Below are 14,510 nucleotides of genomic sequence, written 5' to 3' on the forward strand. Positions count from 1 at the left end.
CTCTCTGCGGCCTCCTCGGGTCCTGATGCTGATGGCCCCCTGCCCTCTCTGTCTGCGGCCTCCTCTGGTCCTGATGCTGAGGCCCCCTGCCCTCTCTCTCTGTGGCCTCCTCTGGTCCTGATGCTGAGGGGCCCCTGCCCTCTCTCTCTGCGGCCTCCTCTGGTCCTGATGCTGAGGGCCCCCTGCCCTCTCTGCGGCCTCCTCTGGTCCTGGTGCTGAGGGCCCCCTGCCCTCTCTGCGGCCTCCTCTGGTCCTGATGCTGAGGGCCCCCTGCCCTCTCTGCGGCCTCCTCTGGTCCTGATGCTGAGGGCCCCCTGCCCTCTCTGCGGCCTCCTCTGGTCCTGATGCTGAGGGCCCCCTGCCCTCTCTGCGGCCTCCTCTGGTCCTGATGCTGAGGGCCCCCTGCCCTCTCTTTGCGGCCTCCTCTGGTCCTGATGCTGAGGGCCCCCTGCCCTCTCTGCGGCCTCCTCTGGTTCTGATGCTGAGGGCCCCCTTCCCTCCCTCTCTGCGGCCTCCTCTGGTCCTGATGCTGAGGCCCCCTGCCCTCTCTGCGGCCTCCTCTGGTCCTGATGCTGAGGGCCCCCTTCCCTCTCTCTCTGCGGCCTCCTCTGGTCCTGATGCTGAGGGCCTCCTGCCCTCTCTGTGGCCTCCTCTGGTCCTGATGCTGAGGGCCTCCTGCCCTCTCTGCGGCCTCCTCTGGTCCTGATGCTGAGGGCCCCCTTCCCTCTCTCTCTGTGGCCTCCTCTGGTCCTGATGCTGAGGGCCTCCTGCCCTCTCTGTGGCCTCCTCTGGTCCTGATGCTGAGGGCCCCCTGCCCTCTCTGCGGCCTCCTCTGGTCCTGATGCTGAGGGCCCCCTTCCCTCTCTCTCTGCGGCCTCCTCTGGTCCTGATGCTGAGGACCTCCTGCCCTCTCTGTGGCCTCCTCTGGTCCTGATGCTGAGGGCCTCCTGCCCTCTCTGCGGCCTCCTCTGGTCCTGATGCTGAGGCCCCCTGCCCTCTCTGCGGCCTCCTCTGGTCCTGATGCTGAGGCCCCCTGCCCTCTCTGCGGCCTCCTCTGGTCCTGATGCTGAGGCCCCCTGCCCTCTCTGTGGCCTCCTCTGGTCCTGATGCTGAGGGCCCCCTGCCCTCTCTGCGGCCTCCTCTGGTCCTGATGCTGAGGCCCCCTGCCCTCTCTGCGGCCTCCTCTGGTCCTGATGCTGAGGCCCCCTGCCCTCTCTGCGGCCTCCTCTGGTCCTGATGCTGAGGGCCCCCTTCCCTCTCTCTCTGCGGCCTCCTCTGGTCCTGGTGCTGAGGGGCCCTGCCCTCTCTCTCTGCGGCCTCCTCTGGTCCTGATGCTGAGGGCCCCCTGCCCTCTCTCTCTGCGGCCTCCTCGGGTCCTGATGCTGAGGGCCCCCTGCCCTCTCTGCTGCCTCCTCTGGTCCTGATGCTGAGGGCCCCCTGCCCTCTCTCTCTGCGGCCTCCTCTGGTCCTGATGCTGAGGGCCCCCTGCCCTCTCTGCAGCCTCCTCTGGTCCTGATGCTGATGGCCCCCTGCCCCCTCTCTCTGCGGCCTCCTCGGGTCCTGATGCTGAGGGCCCCCTGCCCTCTCTGTCTGCCTCCTCTGGTCCTGATGCTGATGGCCCCCTGCCCTCTCTCTCTGCGGCCTCCTCGGGTCCTGATGCTGAGGGCCCCCTGCCCCCTCTGCGGCCTCCTCTGGTCCTGATGCTGAGGGCCCCCTGCCCTCTCTGCAGCCTCCTCTGGTCCTGATGCTGAGGCCCCCTGCCCTCTCTGCCCTCTCTGCGGCCTCCTCTGGTCCTGATGCTGAGGGCCCGGCCCTCTCTGCGGCCTCCTCTGGTCCTGATGCTGAGGGCCCGGCCCTCTCTGCGGCCTCCTCTGGTCCTGATGCTGAGGGCCCCCTGCCCTCTCTGTCTGCCTCCTCTGGTCCTGATGCTGATGGCCCCCTGCCCTCTCTGCGACCTCCTCTGGTCCTGATGCTGAGGGCCCCCTGCCCTCTCTGCTGCCTCCTCTGGTCCTGATGCTGAGGGCCCCCTTCCCTCCCTCTCTGCGGCCTCCTCTGGTCCTGATGCTGAGGGGCCCTGCCCTCTCTCTCTGCGGCCTCCTCTGGTCCTGATGCTGAGGGCCCCCTGCCCTGTCTGCGACCTCCTCTGGTCCTGATGCTGAGGGCCCCCTGCCCTCTCTGTGGCCTCCTCTGGCCCTGATGCTGAGGGCCCCCTGCCCTCTCTGCTGCCTCCTCTGGTCCTGATGCTGAGGGCCCCCTGCCCTCTCTGCTGCCTCCTCTGGTCCTGATGCTGAGGGCCCCCTGCCCCCTCTGCAGCCTCCTCTGGTGACCACCTGGACTTTCTTCAGAACGGTCGCTCACCCACGCTCCTCCTCACTTTCAGCTGTAACGCTCCATGCTATCGCGTCTCTGGTATCGTTACTTCTGTGTTTAGTACAGCACTGTTTACCATAGCATTGTAGCGCTGTTTACCATAACATTGTAGCGCTGTTTAGCATAGCATTGTAGCGCTGTTTACCATAGCATTGTAGCGCTTTTCAGGCATAGCGCCGCTGTTCTGATTGACATCATTAGCACGACCTCGCTCAGGCTGCTGTGCTCATTTCTCTGTGTCTGTGTATTTATTTCATAGAAGTGCTCACTCGACGCATTTGTGCATTAGCTGCCCCTGTCTGCCTTTCCCTTTGACCCTCCATTTTGTTGTTGGTATCCCCTGGCCCGCCCCTCACCCACACTACCGCCTCCCTGCTGCCCCTCCCACGCTCCGCCCCCTCCACTCTCCATTTATGTCAGATGTCCCAACGCGCAGCGTCCACGCGCTGCGGCCGCGCCGAAGGTGCGCCAAAGGTAAGCCCGTCTACGCCCATCCGCGCCTGGACCGCGCCCAGCGCCCGTCCCCCTGCTCCATGCCGCTCCCAACCCCCCAGAGTAACTTATGATGCCGCTACTCTCCTCGCCCTCAACGCCGGACGCACCCCACCTTGCTGCGAAGCTACCCCAGGACGTACCCACGGCCCATTCTCCTGCCTCTCCTGTAAGTTCAACTGCGTCAGGACCCTCACCAAACACACTCCCTCCACACACAGCTCCGAACCCAACGACTTGAAATGCATCCTACTGAACACCCGCTCGGTCCACAGACATGCAACCGAACTCTGGGACCTAATCGACACTGCGTCACCTGACATCGCCTTCCTTACTGAAACATGGATGAATGCATCTTCTGCCCCCGACATCGCCATAGCCATACCGGACACTTACAAGATCATTCGAAAAGACCGCACCGATAAAAAAACTGGAGGAGGCATCGCCATCGTCCATAGAAACACCATCAAAATTACAACCAGCTCTGACGTCAATCTTGCAACCGCCGAACACCTCCACTTTCAGATCCACACCGACCCCAGGACCACACTTAGAGGAACCCTCATTTACAGGCCCCCAGGCACCCGGTCTCAATTCAGCGACGACATCACTGACTTCGTCAGCCCGCACGCCCTCGCCTCCGAGAACTACATTCTTCTAGGAGACCTCAACTACCACCTTGACAACATTCTCGACAACAACACCACCACCCTTCTGGACAACCTGTCCAATCTCGGACTCAAAAAACTTGTTGACACCCCCACTCACATAGCCGGACACACGCTCGACCCTATCTTCACCTCCAGCAAGCACATCTCCTTCGATCATACTACAGCCCTCCACTGGACGGATCATAGCTGTGTTCACTTCAGCTACAAAACAACCCTGGCCAACAACCGTCCACAACCCATTCCCCGAAGAAAATGGAACAAAATCACCACCGAACTACTCCTCACATCACTCAGCCAAAACACTCCCACCCTGGCAACGGACCCAAACCTAGCGGCCACCAACCTCAAGCAATGGATTACCCACAGTGCGGACGAACTAGCACCCCTGAAAAAACACCAGTCGAAATCATCCAGCAAAAAAGCTCCCTGGTTCAATGATGACCTTAAAAATTCCAAGAAGACATGCCGCAACCTGGAGAAGAATTGGAGAAAAGAACCAACCTCAGACAACATGGCCTCCCTCAAGACAGCCACCCGCAAACACCACCAACTGATCCGATCCGCCAAGAAATCAGCACTTAAGGACCGTCTCGACAACAATTCTCACAACAGCAAGGAACTCTTCAATATCGTCAAAGAATTCACCAACCCTCCCGCAGCATCCAACGACATCACTAACTCCCAAGACCTCTGTGATGCGCTATCCTCCTTCTTCTACAACAAAATTGCCGACATCCACAACAGCTTCAAGAATACTCCCAATGACCAACTCACCCCACCCCCTTCAGATCCCACCCCTCCAACTAACTACCTCAACTCCTGGAACCCAATCACCATTGAAGACACCATTCGCCTCATGAACTCAATCCACTCTGGCTCACCTTCGGACCTCTGCCCCCACTACATCTTCAACAAAGCTGACTCCATCATCGCTCCCCAACTCCGCGATGTCATCAACTGCTCTTTCGACTCCGCCACCTTTCCAGAAATATGGAAACACGCCGAACTCAGCGCCCTTCTGAAAAAACCAACAGCAGACCCCTCAGATCTGAAAAACTACCGACCCATTTCCCTCCTCCCTTTCCCGGCCAAAGTCATCGAGAAAGCCGTCAATAGCCAACTAGCAGCCTTCCTTGAATCCAACAACTCCCTGGATCCCTCACAGAACGGCTTTCGGGCCAAACACAGCACCGAAACCGCCCTCATTGCGGCAACTGATGACATCCGAGCACTTCTGGACAACGGTGAAACAGTGGCCCTCATTCTACTCGACCTCTCCGCCGCCTTCGACACTGTCTGTCACAACACCCTCATACAACGCCTCAACAACATCGGCATACAAGGAAAAGCCTTGGACTGGATCATCTCATTCCTAGCCGGGAGAACACAGAGAGTCCGACTCCCCCCATTCCACTCAGAGCCCACCGAAGTCATCTGCGGCGTACCTCAAGGCTCCTCACTCAGTCCCACCCTCTTCAACGTCTACATGAGTCCCCTCGCCTCCATCGCACGCCAACACAACCTCAACATCATCTCCTACGCCGACGACACCCAGCTAATCCTTTCCCTCACCAAAGACCCCAACACCGCCAAAAACAACCTTCACGAAGGCATGAAAGAAGTAGCCGATTGGATGATACAGAGCCGCTTAAAACTCAACTCAGACAAGACGGAGGTGCTCATCCTAGGATCCTCCCCCTCAGCTTGGGACGACTCCTGGTGGCCTTCCGCTTTGGGATCTGCGCCCACACCCACAGACCATGCACGTAACCTTGGCTTCATTCTAGACTCCTCCCTCTCAATGTCCAGACAAGTCAACGCCGTATCGTCCTCCTGCTTCAACGTCCTTCGCATTCTCAAAAAGATCTTCCGCTGGATCCCCCTCGAAACAAGAAAGACTGTCACCCATGCACTGGTCACGAGTCGACTGGACTATGGCAACACACTCTACGCCGGAATTACAACAAAATTGCAGAAAAAGCTCCAGCGCATCCAAAACGCATCAGCGAGACTCATATTAGACATCCCGCGCCAAGAGCACATCACCGGTCACTTAAAAAACCTCCACTGGCTTCCCGTCAACAAAAGAATTACTTTCCGCCTTCTTACCCACGCACACAAGGCCCTTTATAATCTAGGACCCGAATGCCTTAACACCCGACTGTCCTTCTACTATCCCACCCGCCAACTAAGATCAGCCAATCAAGCCCTCGCCGCAGTCCCGCGCATCCTAAAAACCACCATGGGTGGCAGATCCTTCTCCTTCCTGGCTGCCAAGACCTGGAACTCACTCCCCACCCACCTCCGCCATACTCAGAATCACCTCTCCTTCAGAAAAGAACTGAAAACATGGCTATTCGATAAAAAGTAAACCCCTCCCTCCAGCGCCTTGAGACCCTCTGGGTGAGTAGTGCGCTTTATAAATGCATGAACTTGAACTTGAACTTGGTCCTGATGCTGAGGGCCCCCTGCCCTCTCTGCGGCCTCCTCTGGTCCTGATGCTGAGGGCCCCCTTCCCTCTCTCTCTGCGGCCTCCTCTGGTCCTGATGCTGAGGGCCCCCTTCCCTCTCTCTCTGCGGCCTCCTCTGGTCCTGATGCTGAGGGCCCCCTGCCCTCTCTGCGGCCTCCTCTGGTCCTGATGCTGAGGGCCCCCTTCCCTCTCTCTCTGCGGCCTCCTCTGGTCCTGATGCTGAGGGCCCCCTGCCCTCTCTGCGGCCTCCTCTGGTCCTGATGCTGAGGGCCCCCTTCCCTCTCTCTCTGCGGCCTCCTCTGGTCCTGATGCTGAGGGGCCCCTGCCCTCTCTACGGCCTCCTCTGGTCCTGGTGCTGGTGGCCCCCTTCCCTCTCTCTCTGCGGCCTCCTCTGGTCCTGATGCTGAGGGCCCCTGCCCTCTCTCTCTGCGGCCTCCTCTGGTCCTGATGCTGAGGGCCCCCCTGCCCTCTCTGCGGCCTCCTCTGGTCCTGATGCTGAGGGCCCCTGCCCTCTCTGAGGCCTCCTCTGGTCCTGATGCTGAGGGCCCCTGCCCTCCCTGTTTGCGGCCTCCTCTGGTCCGGATGCTGAGGGCCCCTGCCCTCTCTGCAGCCTCCTCTGGTCCTGATGCTGAGGGCCCCCTGCCCTCTCTGCGGCCTCCTCTGGTCCTGATGCTGAGGGCCTCCTGCCCTCTCTGTGGCCTCCTCTGGCCCTGATGCTGAGGGCCCCCTGCCCTCTCTCTCTGCGGCCTCCTCTGGTCCTGATGCTGAGGCCCCCTGCCCTCTCTGCTGCCTCCTCTGGTCCTGATGCTGAGGGCCTCCTGCCCCCTCTGCAGCCTCCTCTGGTCCTGATGCTGAGGGCCTCCTGCCCTCTCTGTGGCCTCCTCTGGCCCTGATGCTGAGGGCCCCCTGCCCTCTCTGCTGCCTCCTCTGGTCCTGATGCTGAGGGCCCCCTGCCCTCTCTCTCTGCGGCCTCCTCTGGTCCTGATGCTGAGGGCCTCCTGCCCTCTCTGTGGCCTCTTCTGGCCCTGATGCTGAGGGCCCCCTGCCCTCTCTGCTGCCTCCTCTGGTCCTGATGCTGAGGGCCCCCTGCCCTCTCTCTCTGCGGCCTCCTTTGGTCCTGATGCTGAGGGCCCCCTTCCCTCTCTCTTTGCGGCCTCCTCTGGTCCTGATGCTGAGGGCCCCCTGCCCTCTCTGCAGCCTCCTCTGGTCCTGATGCTGAGGGCCCCCTGCCCTCTCTGCGGCCTCCTCTGGTCCTGATGCTGAGGGCCCCCTTCCCTCTCTCTCTGCGGCCTCCTCTGGTCCTGATGCTGAGGGCCCCCTTCCCTCTCTCTCTGCGGTCTCCTCTGGTCCTGATGTTGAGGGGCCCCTGCCCTCTCTACGGCCTCCTCTGGTCCTGGTGCTGGTGGCCCCCTTCCCTCTCTCTCTGCGGCCTCCTCTGGTCCTGATGCTGAGGGCCCCTGCCCTCTCTCTCTGCGGCCTCCTCTGGTCCTGATGCTGAGGGCCCCCTGCCCTCTCTGCGGCCTCCTCTGGTCCTGATGCTGAGCGCCCCTGCCCTCTCTGAGGCCTCCTCTGGTCCTGATGCTGAGGGCCCCTGCCCTCCCTGTTTGCGGCCTCCTCTGGTCCGGATGCTGACGGCCCCTGCCCTCTCTGCGGCCTCCTCTGGTCCTGATGCTGAGGGCCCCCTGCCCTCTCTGCGGCCTCCTCTGGTCCTGATGCTGAGGGCCTCCTGCCCTCTCTGTGGCCTCCTCTGGCCCTGATGCTGAGGGCCCCCTGCCCTCTCTCTCTGCGGCCTCCTCTGGTCCTGATGCTGAGGCCCCCTGCCCCCTCTGCAGCCTCCTCTGGTCCTGATGCTGAGGGCCTCCTGCCCTCTCTGTGGCCTCCTCTGGCCCTGATGCTGAGGGCCCCCTGCCCTCTCTGCTGCCTCCTCTGGTCCTGATGCTGAGGGCCCCCTGCCCTCTCTCTCTGTGGCCTCCTCTGGTCCTGATCCTGAGGGCCTCCTGCCCTCTCTGTGGCCTCCTCTGGCCCTGATGCTGAGGGCCCCCTGCCCTCTCTGCTGCCTCCTCTGGCCCTGATGCTGAGGGCCCCCTGCCCTCTCTGCTGCCTCCTCTGGTCCTGATGCTGAGGGCCCCCTGCCCTCTCTCTCTGCGGCCTCCTCTGGTCCTGATGCTGAGGGCCCCTGCCCTCTCTCTCTGTGGCTCCTCTGGTCCTGATGCTGAGGGCCCCCTGCCCTCTCTGCGGCCTCCTCTGGTCCTGATGCTGAGGGCCCCTGCCCTCTCTGAGGCCTCCTCTGGTCCTGATGCTGAGGGCCCCTGCCCTCCCTGTTTGCGGCCTCCTCTGGTCCGGATGCTGAGGGCCCCTGCCCTCTCTGCGGCCTCCTCTGGTCCTGATGCTGAGGGCCCCCTGCCCTCTCTGCGGCCTCCTCTGGTCCTGATGCTGAGGGCCTCCTGCCCTCTCTGTGGCCTCCTCTGGCCCTGATGCTGAGGGCCCCCTGCCCTCTCTCTCTGCGGCCTCCTCTGGTCCTGATGCTGAGGCCCCCTGCCCCCTCTGCAGCCTCCTCTGGTCCTGATGCTGAGGGCCTCCTGCCCTCTCTGTGGCCTCCTCTGGCCCTGATGCTGAGGGCCCCCTGCCCTCTCTGCTGCCTCCTCTGGTCCTGATGCTGAGGGCCCCCTGCCCTCTCTCTCTGTGGCCTCCTCTGGTCCTGATGCTGAGGGCCTCCTGCCCTCTCTGTGGCCTCCTCTGGCCCTGATGCTGAGGGCCCCCTGCCCTCTCTGCTGCCTCCTCTGGTCCTGATGCTGAGGGCCCCCTGCCCTCTCTCTCTGCGGCCTCCTCTGGTCCTGATGCTGAGGGCCCCCTGCCCTCTCTCTCTGCGGCCTCCTCTGGTCCTGATGCTGAGGGCCTCCTGCCCTCTCTGCGGCCTCCTCTGGTCCTGGTGCTGAGGGCCCCCTGCCCTCTCTGCAGCCTCCTCTGGTCCTGATGCTGAGGGCCCCTGCCCTCTCTGCGGCCTCCTCTGGTCCTGATGCGGAGGGGCCCCTGCCCTCTCTGCGGCCTCCTCTCGTCCTGGTGCTGATGGCCCCCTGCCCTCTCTGTTTGCGGCCTCCTCTGGTCCTGATGCTGAGGGCCTCCTGCCCTCTCTGTCTGCGGCCTCCTCGGGTCCTGATGCTGAGGGCCCCCTGCCCTCTCTGAGGCCTCCTCTGGTCCTGATGCTGAGGGCCCCTGCCCTCCCTGTTTGCGGCCTCCTCTGGTCCGGATGCTGAGGGCCCCTGCCCTCTCTGCAGCCTCCTCTGGTCCTGATGCTGAGGGCCCCCTGCCCTCTCTGCGGCCTCCTCTGGTCCTGATGCTGAGGGCCTCCTGCCCTCTCTGTGGCCTCCTCTGGCCCTGATGCTGAGGGCCCCCTGCCCTCTCTCTCTGCGGCCTCCTCTGGTCCTGATGCTGAGGCCCCCTGCCCTCTCTGCTGCCTCCTCTGGTCCTGATGCTGAGGGCCTCCTGCCCCCTCTGCAGCCTCCTCTGGTCCTGATGCTGAGGGCCTCCTGCCCTCTCTGTGGCCTCCTCTGGCCCTGATGCTGAGGGCCCCCTGCCCTCTCTGCTGCCTCCTCTGGTCCTGATGCTGAGGGCCCCCTGCCCTCTCTCTCTGCGGCCTCCTCTGGTCCTGATGCTGAGGGCCTCCTGCCCTCTCTGTGGCCTCTTCTGGCCCTGATGCTGAGGGCCCCCTGCCCTCTCTGCTGCCTCCTCTGGTCCTGATGCTGAGGGCCCCCTGCCCTCTCTCTCTGCGGCCTCCTTTGGTCCTGATGCTGAGGGCCCCCTTCCCTCTCTCTCTGCGGCCTCCTCTGGTCCTGATGCTGAGGGCCCCCTGCCCTCTCTGCAGCCTCCTCTGGTCCTGATGCTGAGGGCCCCCTGCCCTCTCTGCGGCCTCCTCTGGTCCTGATGCTGAGGGCCCCCTTCCCTCTCTCTCTGCGGCCTCCTCTGGTCCTGATGCTGAGGGCCCCCTTCCCTCTCTCTCTGCGGTCTCCTCTGGTCCTGATGCTGAGGGGCCCCTGCCCTCTCTACGGCCTCCTCTGGTCCTGGTGCTGGTGGCCCCCTTCCCTCTCTCTCTGCGGCCTCCTCTGGTCCTGATGCTGAGGGCCCCTGCCCTCTCTCTCTGCGGCCTCCTCTGGTCCTGATGCTGAGGGCCCCCTGCCCTCTCTGCGGCCTCCTCTGGTCCTGATGCTGAGGGCCCCTGCCCTCTCTGAGGCCTCCTCTGGTCCTGATGCTGAGGGCCCCTGCCCTCCCTGTTTGCGGCCTCCTCTGGTCCGGATGCTGAGGGCCCCTGCCCTCTCTGCGGCCTCCTCTGGTCCTGATGCTGAGGGCCCCCTGCCCTCTCTGCGGCCTCCTCTGGTCCTGATGCTGAGGGCCTCCTGCCCTCTCTGTGGCCTCCTCTGGCCCTGATGCTGAGGGCCCCCTGCCCTCTCTCTCTGCGGCCTCCTCTGGTCCTGATGCTGAGGCCCCCTGCCCCCTCTGCAGCCTCCTCTGGTCCTGATGCTGAGGGCCTCCTGCCCTCTCTGTGGCCTCCTCTGGCCCTGATGCTGAGGGCCCCCTGCCCTCTCTGCTGCCTCCTCTGGTCCTGATGCTGAGGGCCCCCTGCCCTCTCTCTCTGTGGCCTCCTCTGGTCCTGATGCTGAGGGCCTCCTGCCCTCTCTGTGGCCTCCTCTGGCCCTGATGCTGAGGGCCCCCTGCCCTCTCTGCTGCCTCCTCTGGCCCTGATGCTGAGGGCCCCCTGCCCTCTCTGCTGCCTCCTCTGGTCCTGATGCTGAGGGCCCCCTGCCCTCTCTCTCTGCGGCCTCCTCTGGTCCTGATGCTGAGGGCCCCTGCCCTCTCTCTCTGTGGCCTCCTCTGGTCCTGATGCTGAGGGCCCCCTGCCCTCTCTGCGGCCTCCTCTGGTCCTGATGCTGAGGGCCCCTGCCCTCTCTGAGGCCTCCTCTGGTCCTGATGCTGAGGGCCCCTGCCCTCCCTGTTTGCGGCCTCCTCTGGTCCGGATGCTGAGGGCCCCTGCCCTCTCTGCGGCCTCCTCTGGTCCTGATGCTGAGGGCCCCCTGCCCTCTCTGCGGCCTCCTCTGGTCCTGATGCTGAGGGCCTCCTGCCCTCTCTGTGGCCTCCTCTGGCCCTGATGCTGAGGGCCCCCTGCCCTCTCTCTCTGCGGCCTCCTCTGGTCCTGATGCTGAGGCCCCCTGCCCCCTCTGCAGCCTCCTCTGGTCCTGATGCTGAGGGCCTCCTGCCCTCTCTGTGGCCTCCTCTGGCCCTGATGCTGAGGGCCCCCTGCCCTCTCTGCTGCCTCCTCTGGTCCTGATGCTGAGGGCCCCCTGCCCTCTCTCTCTGTGGCCTCCTCAGGTCCTGATGCTGAGGGCCTCCTGCCCTCTCTGTGGCCTCCTCTGGCCCTGATGCTGAGGGCCCCCTGCCCTCTCTGCTGCCTCCTCTGGTCCTGATGCTGAGGGCCCCCTGCCCTCTCTCTCTGCGGCCTCCTCTGGTCCTGATGCTGAGGGCCCCCTGCCCTCTCTCTCTGCGGCCTCCTCTGGTCCTGATGCTGAGGGCCTCCTGCCCTCTCTGCGGCCTCCTCTGGTCCTGGTGCTGAGGGCCCCCTGCCCTCTCTGCAGCCTCCTCTGGTCCTGATGCTGAGGGCCCCTGCCCTCTCTGCGGCCTCCTCTGGTCCTGATGCGGAGGGGCCCCTGCCCTCTCTGCGGCCTCCTCTGGTCCTGGTGCTGATGGCCCCCTGCCCTCTCTGTTTGCGGCCTCCTCTGGTCCTGATGCTGAGGGCCTCCTGCCCTCTCTGTCTGCGGCCTCCTCGGGTCCTGATGCTGAGGGCCTCCTGCCCTCTCTGTGGCCTCCTCTGGCCCTGATGCTGAGGGCCCCCTGCCCCCTCTGCAGCCTCCTCTGGTCCTGATGCTGAGGGTCCTCTGCCCTCTCTGCGGCCTCCTCTGGTCCTGATGCTTAGGGCCTCCTGCCCTCTCTGTGGCCTCCTCTGGCCCTGATGCTGAGGGCCCCCTGCCCTCTCTGCAGCCTCCTCTGGTCCTGATGCTGAGGGCCCCCTGCCCTCTCTCTCTGTGGCCTCCTCTGGTCCTGATGCTGAGGGTCCTCTGCCCTCTCTGCGGCCTCCTCTGGTCCTGATGCTGAGGGCCTCCTGCCCTCTCTGTGGCCTCCTCTGGTCCTGATGCTGAGGCCCTCTGCCCTCTCTCTGTGTGGCCTCCTCTGGTCCTGATGCTGAGGGTCCTCTGCCCTCTCTGCGGCCTCCTCTGGTCCTGATGCTGAGGGCCCCTGCCCTCTCTGTCTGCGGTCTCCTCTGGTCCTGATGCTGAGGGCCCCCTGCCCTCTCTGCGGCCTCCTCTGGTCCTGATGCTGAGGGCCCCTGCCCTCTCTGAGGCCTCCTCTGGTCCTGATGCTGAGGGCCCCTGCCCTCCCTGTTTGCGGCCTCCTCTGGTCCGGATGCTGAGGGCCCCTGCCCTCTCTGCGGCCTCCTCTGGTCCTGATGCTGAGGGCCCCCTGCCCTCTCTGCGGCCTCCTCTGGTCCTGATGCTGAGGGCCCCCTGCCCTCTCTCTCTGCGGCCTCCTCTGGTCCTGATGCTGAGGCCCCCTGCCCCCTCTGCAGCCTCCTCTGGTCCTGATGCTGAGGGCCTCCTGCCCTCTCTGTGGCCTCCTCTGGCCCTGATGCTGAGGGCCCCCTGCCCTCTCTGCTGCCTCCTCTGGTCCTGATGCTGAGGGCCCCCTGCCCTCTCTCTCTGTGGCCTCCTCTGGTCCTGATGCTGAGGGCCTCCTGCCCTCTCTGTGGCCTCCTCTGGCCCTGATGCTGAGGGCCCCCTGCCCTCTCTGCTGCCTCCTCTGGTCCTGATGCTGAGGGCCCCCTGCCCTCTCTCTCTGCGGCCTCCTCTGGTCCTGATGCTGAGGGCCCCCTGCCCTCTCTCTCTGTGGCCTCCTCTGGTCCTGATGCTGAGGGCCTCCTGCCCTCTCTGCGGCCTCCTCTGGTCCTGGTGCTGAGGGCCCCCTGCCCTCTCTGCAGCCTCCTCTGGTCCTGATGCTGAGGGCCCCTGCCCTCTCTGCGGCCTCCTCTGGTCCTGATGCGGAGGGGCCCCTGCCCTCTCTGCGGCCTCCTCTGGTCCTGGTGCTGATGGCCCCCTGCCCTCTCTGTTTGCGGCCTCCTCTGGTCCTGATGCTGAGGGCCTCCTGCCCTCTCTGTCTGCGGCCTCCTCGGGTCCTGATGCTGAGGGCCTCCTGCCCTCTCTGTGGCCTCCTCTGGCCCTGATGCTGAGGGCCCCCTGCCCCCTCTGCAGCCTCCTCTGGTCCTGATGCTGAGGGTCCTCTGCCCTCTCTGCGGCCTCCTCTGGTCCTGATGCTTAGGGCCTCCTGCCCTCTCTGTGGCCTCCTCTGGCCCTGATGCTGAGGGCCCCCTGCCCTCTCTGCAGCCTCCTCTGGTCCTGATGCTGAGGGCCCCCTGCCCTCTCTCTCTGTGGCCTCCTCTGGTCCTGATGCTGAGCGTCCTCTGCCCTCTCTGCGGCCTCCTCTGGTCCTGATGCTGAGGGCCTCCTGCCCTCTCTGTGGCCTCCTCTGGTCCTGATGCTGAGGCCCTCTGCCCTCTCTCTGTGTGGCCTCCTCTGGTCCTGATGCTGAGGGTCCTCTGCCCTCTCTGCGGCCTCCTCTGGTCCTGATGCTGAGGGCCCCTGCCCTCTCTGTCTGCGGCCTCCTCTGGTCCTGATGCTGAGGGCCCCCTGCCCTCTCTGCGGCCTCCTCTGGTCCTGATGCTGAGGGCCCCTGCCCTCTCTGAGGCCTCCTCTGGTCCTGATGCTGAGGCCCCCTGCCCTCTCTCTCTGTGGCCTCCTCTGGTCCTGATGCTGAGGGCCCCCTGCCCTCTCCTCTGGTCCTGATGCTGAGGGCCCCCTTCCCTCTCTCTCTGCGGCCTCCTCTGGTCCTGATGCTGAGGGGCCCCATGCCCTCCCTCTCTGCAGCCTCCTCTGGTCCTGATGCTGAGGGCCCCCTGCCCTCTCTCTCTGCAGCCTCCTCTGGTCCTGATGCTGAGGGCCCCTGCCCTCTCTGCGGCCTCCTCTGGTCCTGATGCTGAGGCCCCCTGCCCTCTCTGCGGCCTCCTCTGGTCCTGATGCTGAGGGCCGCTGCCCTCTCTCTCTGCGGCCTCCTCTGGTCCTGATGCTGAGGGCCCCCTTCCCTCCCTCTCTGTGGCCTCCTCTGGTCCTGGTGCTGAGGGCCCCCTGCCCTCTCTGTTTGCGGCCTCCTCTGGTCCTGATGCTGAGGGCCCCCTTCCCTCCCTCTCTGTGGCCTCCTCTGGTCCTGGTGCTGAGGGCCCCCTGCCCTCTCTGTTTGTGGCCTCCTCTGGTCCTGATGCTGAGGCCCCCTGCCCTCTCTCTCTGCGGCCTCCTCTGGTCCTGATGCTGAGGGCCCCCTTCCCTCCCTCTCTGCGGCCTCCTCTGGTCCTGATGCTGAGGGGCCCCCTGCCCTCTCTGTCTGCGGCCTCCTCTGGTCCTGATGCTGAGGGC

This window comes from Lissotriton helveticus, chromosome 12, assembly GCF_964261635.1.
Source record: "Lissotriton helveticus chromosome 12, aLisHel1.1, whole genome shotgun sequence".
Classification (NCBI taxonomy): domain Eukaryota; kingdom Metazoa; phylum Chordata; class Amphibia; order Caudata; family Salamandridae; genus Lissotriton; species Lissotriton helveticus.